This window comes from Elaeis guineensis, chromosome 6, assembly GCF_000442705.2.
Source record: "Elaeis guineensis isolate ETL-2024a chromosome 6, EG11, whole genome shotgun sequence".
Lineage (NCBI taxonomy): Eukaryota > Viridiplantae > Streptophyta > Magnoliopsida > Arecales > Arecaceae > Elaeis > Elaeis guineensis.
The window spans coordinates 115868272-115873928 of record NC_025998.2 but is presented as its reverse complement, the minus strand read 5'-3'; the positions used below and the strand labels follow the sequence as shown (position 1 = coordinate 115873928).

The window sequence follows — 5657 nt, the reverse complement described above, 5'->3', positions numbered from 1 at the left end:
TATAGGAGAGTTCCTGAGATTTATAGGGAGTCTTCATTCCTCTCTCTTTTTTTTTTGGGGGGGGGTTGATAAACACTTAATTTAATTCATTTAAAGCAGAAAATTATAGTTAATTTATTTTATTTATTAAAAATTTGATGTTTCTTTTTATGTTTTACAGGAAAGGTGATCGCTGATACAAAGAGTCTGATTCATAGATCAAAAAGACTCAAGTTTGAAGAAAATTAGACTTAAAATAAAATTAAAATAAAAGAAGGACGCATATGATATTATAGAAAATGAAAGTATGCAAGAAATCCAAAAAACATATAGGCCTCATTTTAAAGAAACAAAAGTTTCTTTTTGGTAATCAAAAAAGAAAAGGGAGCGCTTCCTAACAGCTAACGCGCGCGCGGCATCGCAGCAGGGCGTGCGCCGGCATGGGCAGCACGGGCGAGTGCGGGCGAGCGCGGGCGTGGGCGTGCGTGGGTGCGGGCAAGCACGGCATGGTGGGGTGTGGGGAGTTTTTGCTGGCGGATGCGAACAGACAAACAGATGCTCATTAAAAGGAAAAATATGATACTTGAAAATACTTCAAGAGGAAGAATTTGTATTTTCTTTATCTGCTTGTGATCTTTCCATCTCATCCATCCATCTTTTAGTCTTTAATATTTTTTTTAGTCCCACATCAAAAAACCATGTAAAACTCCTCTCTCCTAACACCTATAAAAAGGGCTTTTGTACTCTCATTGGAGGGGAGAGCCCAGAAATTCTTCTAGAGCCTTGCATAGAGGAATAGAAAGGGACTACTTCATGAGTAGCTAGGCTAGCAGTCTCGGGAGTGGAGAAGAAATTTTATAATGACATAGAGTGGGTTTATTATTCTAAACTTCCTTGTATTTCTTTATATGCAATAAACATTATACTTTTTATTTAAATCGTCATGAGTTCTTTATTTGCTCTCTTTCATATGCTTTTATTTATGCTTTCCTGTTAGATTAATATTAGGAATAACTTTTACTTTCCAGAGACGCGCCGTGATGTACGGGTACGGGGCGTGTCGAAGAAAGAAAAGTTGTTTACCTAGTACTTTTTGGAGACACGCTGTGATCTACGGGTATGGGGTGTGCCGAGGAAAGATAGATATTTTTTCTAAGATTAATCGCATCTATTTAATCAAAAAAAGAGATACAACTCTGCTAGTGCAAATTAATTCAAAACTCCCAAGCTCTTTATTTTCTAATTACATCAATTTTAAGATAATTTATTTTCTAAATCAAAACAACGCTTCTTTCTTTTATTTTGTAATCTCAACTTAGTCCAAGGTCCCTGAGAATACGATCTCGACTCATCCTACCTACATAGTGAGTAGAGTTATTTTTGGTGCTATCAACGACTACACATCAAATTTTGATGCCGTTGCCGGGGATCTTAGCACAGTTGAATTAAAAAAAAAAAACTACTGACATTTCATAACACTTAAATAATATAGCGTAACCTCAAATATAAAAATTTCTAGCTTAATTGGATATCTTGTTTCTTTGCATTGCATCTTCATAATTAACTTTAAGGGCGCAACCCATTAACTAAGATAAGGTAGGGATTTGATCACCCTTCCTTAGCCCACAAATCACTCTCTTGCATTTGCATTACCTAGACCTTAATCTAAAATTAATTAGACGTTGACCCCTAAGGATTTCGAGCTCATTAGGACAAGTGACCCTGAGAGTTGAACTAGGTTAGACTTGGTTAGCTAGCTGGTGTCTAGGCAAGTGGTTTGCGGGACGACTGGGCCCAAAGGAAGGTGGTTTTTAATTAGTTTCGTTCGCTGACTTGGTCAATTTAATTGGTGTCTAAGGAAAGCAACAGGGGGACTCCCACCAACCTTATACTTACCTGGCCAGTTGGTTGGTCAAGCTCCGACTTGGAGGGCTTGAAGGCTAACTACAGTTAGGAGCTGTCTAGAACTAGGATAACTTTAGGATAGAGAGTCCACTGCGTGCTAACTTGATTGTAATTAAAATCTAACCACAACTAATTCTTCTATTAGTTTTAGGACTTCTTAGGATCTCTTCTTTAGAACTCTTTTCTCTCTTCTCTTTTCCTCTTAAAAAAAAAAATCCTTAACAGACTAGGATAGTCCTACATAGACCTTTTAGTTGCATGTTAGGTCGACGATCACTAAAACCCGACTTGCAACCATTAGACGAAGAATTAGAAAAGACTTTTAAGACTATCTGAGTTAGAAACATGGCTGCACCTGGTGAGGCTAATCCTCCACGCTCATTGAGAGAATATTTCACTCCATTCTCGTATACCTACTCTTCATGCATTCAAGCACCTCCAGTAGAAGCTACCCAATATGAGATTAAGTCTAGCATTATTCAAATGTTGCCATCATTTTATGGACTAAGTAACGAGGACCCATACAAACACTTGGATGAATTTCTTGAAATTTATTTCACAGTAAAAATCCAAAACTTCTCCGATGATGTTCTTAGGTTGAAACTGTTCCCTTTCTCACTTAAGGACAAAGCCAAGCATTGGTTAAACTCCTTAAACTCTATAACCATTTCAACTTGGGATCATCTTCAGAGAGAATTTCTCAAGAAATACTTTTCAATTGGGAAAACAAATCAAATTAGAAAAGCTATCACTAGTTTTTCCCAATTGGAGGGTGAACTTTTTCATGAGACATGGAAAAGGTTAAGGGACCTCATTCATAAATGTCCATACCATGCTATCCCTAAATGGCAACTTTGTCAGTATTTTTATGATGGTCTATCGGAGAAACACCGACAAATGGTTGATGCATCATGTGGTGGGACATTCATACTAAAGAGTGAGGATGAAGCCTGGCAGCTTTTTGAAACACTTAGTGAGAATTTTCTACATCATATGTCTACCACCTCTAGAGAACAACCCATGCTTCAACAAAAAAGAAGTAGAGTTTATCAGATTGAAAACGTCATGGATATCCACAGTAAGGTAGATGAACTGTCCCAAAAATTAGACCGTCTTCTAAATACTGGACAATCCCCGATTCCACCTAACCCAATCCAAGAAGTTTGTATATTGTGTGCAAGTCTGAACCATTTTGTTAGTGAATGCCCAGCCGTACCTCAATTTTCTGAGTTTGTGCACGAGCAGGTTCAGCAAGCTCAAGTCCAACAAGCTCGCAGACCAGGAAATGATCCATATTCGAGCACTTATAACCCCGACTGGAGAAACCATCCAAATTTTTCCTAGAGACCACAACCAATGGTTGGCCCTGCCGTACCTCGACTTCAATATCAGGATCCAACATATAGGCATGGACCATACCATCAATTTCAAAATATTCCTCAACCGTCTACTACTGGTCACAGCTCAGCTTTTGAGGAAAAAGTTCTGAAAGTACTAGAACGATTAGAAGTCAACACTCAGACCCTTAACTCCCACACATAATCCATTGCTAAGCTAGAGACCCAAATAGGTAAACTAGCGACTGCATTCAGTAGGAGGCAAGGAGAAAAATTACCTAGCCAACCCGAGAGCAACCCAAGAGGGCAATTTGTGATTGAGAGCTCTAATATCCCAGAAACTTTTTCTGAACATGCCAAATCAATCATGACTTTGAGAAGTAGAAAGGTCATTGAACACACTAGTAAAACCAATGAGACCGACCCTAAACCTCTAACCGAAGTCAAATCACCTAAGAATAAGGAGGACCTTAAAATGGAGAATGAACCAACTGCCCCAGAATCATCTTACTTGCCTAAAGCCCCACTTTCGGATGCCCTGAAAGCCCCTATTCCTACAGATAAGAAGGGAGAAAAACTCGATGAGATGTTGGAATTGTTTAAGCAAGTCCAAATTAATCTTCTCCTTTTAGACGCAATCAAACAGGTCCCTGCTTATGCCAAATTTTTGAAAGATTTGTGCACCCAAAAACGTAAATCTAGATCACAAATCTCAAAGAAAGTACGTCTCACTGAACAGGCTAGTTCTGTCTTCCAGCATGCCACTCCTCCAAAGCTTAAGGACCCAGGAGCCCCCATCATTTCCTGTGTTATAGAAGATTATCATATTAAAAAAGCTCTTCTGGACTTAAGGGCAAGTGTGAATCTTTTATCTAGTTCGGTGTATGAACTTTTTGGATTCGAAGAACTGAAACCCACATCAGTCACACTGCAGTTAGCCGATAGATCAATTAAGAAACTATGTGGAATGCTTGAGGATGTCTTGGTCAAGGTAGATGAGTTTTACTTTCCAGTTGATTTTCTGATTCTCGATATGGATCTAAGTGGCAACCCAAGATAAATTCTCATTATCTTAGGACGACCCTTCCTAGCTACGGCAAATACATGCATTAATTGTAGGACAGGAGTCATGGATGTATCGTTTGGGAATAAGAAACTGAGACTGAATGTGTTTGGTGCTTCCCAAAGACCATCAATGGATAGTTGCTTTGAAGTAGATACACTAGAAGACATTATAGAAGATGCAACACCCACAATTCTAGCACCAGACCCCTTAGACACTTGCTTGGCTCACTTTGGAGTGTATGACTTTAAGGGATATATGAAAGAAGTTAACACCTTGTTGGATACACCACACGATAAAATCGCTCCTCCATGGACAATCAAGTATGAGCCATTGCCCACATTAGCCAGTACACCAATAGTTCCATCTTTAGAATCACCACCTACATTAGAATTGAAACCCCTTCCTGCTATGCTCAAGTATGTATTTCTAGGACCCAATGATACCCTCCCGGCAATCATTGCATCAGACTTGACCCCTAATCAGGAAGCATAATTGGTTGGTATTCTGAAGGAACACAAAGAGGCTATCGGTTGGTCCATTATCGATTTAAAAGGAATTGACCCCTCCATTTGCATGCACCATATTCATTTTGAGGAAAATGCCAAACCCCATCGAGATATGCAAAGGAGATTGAACCCAAACATGTGTGAAGTAGTAAAGAAAGAGATGGTAAAGTGGTTAGATGCTGGAATCATCTACCCCACATCCGATAGTAAATGGGTCAGTCCCACTCAAGTAGTACCTAAGAAATCAAGTATTATTGTGGTTGAGAATGAAGAAGGAGAACTGCTTCCCTCTCGCATATCATCTGGATGGCGAGTATGCATAGATTATAGAAAACTAAATGCCGTTACTAGGAAGGACCATTTTTCATTATCCTTCATCGATCAAATCTTAGAACAGTTAGCAGGACAAAGTTTCTTCTGTTTTCTTGATGGTTATTCAGGGTACAATCAAGTACCTGTATTTTCGGATGACCAAGAAAAGACTACCTTCACATGCCCCTATGGCACCTTCACTTTTCGGCGTATGCCATTCGGATTCTGCAATGCACCCGCTACATTTCAACGATGCATACTGGCCATTTTTTTGGATATGGTGGACAAATATCTTGAAGTTTTTATGGATGATTTTTCTGTGTTTGGAACCACCTTTAAGGATTGTCTCCATAATCTTTTCAAAGTTCTTAAACGGTGTATGGAGATAAATCTTGTCCTAATTTGAGAAAAGAGCCATTTTATGGTGTGGAAAGGAATTGTATTAGGACATATTATTTCTGAAAGAGAGATCGACACTCATGTTAAGATTCGAGTAGGAATAGAATAGACACTTTTTTAGCGTCTGACTGAAGACGTTAAACTTAGCGCTTT

At 39.0% G+C, this 5657-nt stretch overlaps 1 non-coding gene across 1 annotated transcript; it reads right to left on the bottom strand.

Moving 5' to 3' along the window:
- Positions 1-2617: 2617 nt before the first annotated feature.
- LOC140858945 (small nucleolar RNA R71) lies at positions 2618-2723 on the bottom strand. Its single transcript, XR_012142349.1, has one exon. It is a non-coding gene; the product is annotated as a small nucleolar RNA R71 (small nucleolar RNA).
- Positions 2724-5657: the final 2934 nt, after the last annotated feature.